This window comes from Acanthaster planci, linkage group LG02 (genome assembly GCF_054643075.1).
Source record: "Acanthaster planci isolate LZ-2023a linkage group LG02, COTS_SCS, whole genome shotgun sequence".
Lineage (NCBI taxonomy): Eukaryota > Metazoa > Echinodermata > Asteroidea > Valvatida > Acanthasteridae > Acanthaster > Acanthaster planci.
Window position 1 is genome coordinate 20,522,776 of NC_141778.1, and position 397 is coordinate 20,523,172.

The window sequence follows — 397 nt, forward strand, 5'->3', positions numbered from 1 at the left end:
TTTCTGAATTACATTAAAAGCAAAAAGATTCATTCCTTCAAAGAAACTTAATAGAAGTTAAATTTAAGGTTTGAAATTGTTGTGCAATTTCTATTCAGGGGAAATCTTTTCAAGAAATATTTAGTCATAGCAGGGAGCAAAGATACTACCAGACAGGGATTGGCTAATTTCTGCAGGACCAAACCAGTATTTCTTCGAGTTCTCATTGGATAAAAATGTACTGAAGGCGACTTCCGTGTGCGCATACTTGACAAGCGCGCACTATACTGACATGCGTTGACAAGTTAACCCACAATGCTTTGTAACATATTTACTTCTGTTACAAAATTGTGTGAAAAAGGGAACGGCCGAACCGTACGAGCAAAAGCTGTGAATGCTTGACAATACCATTCAACAG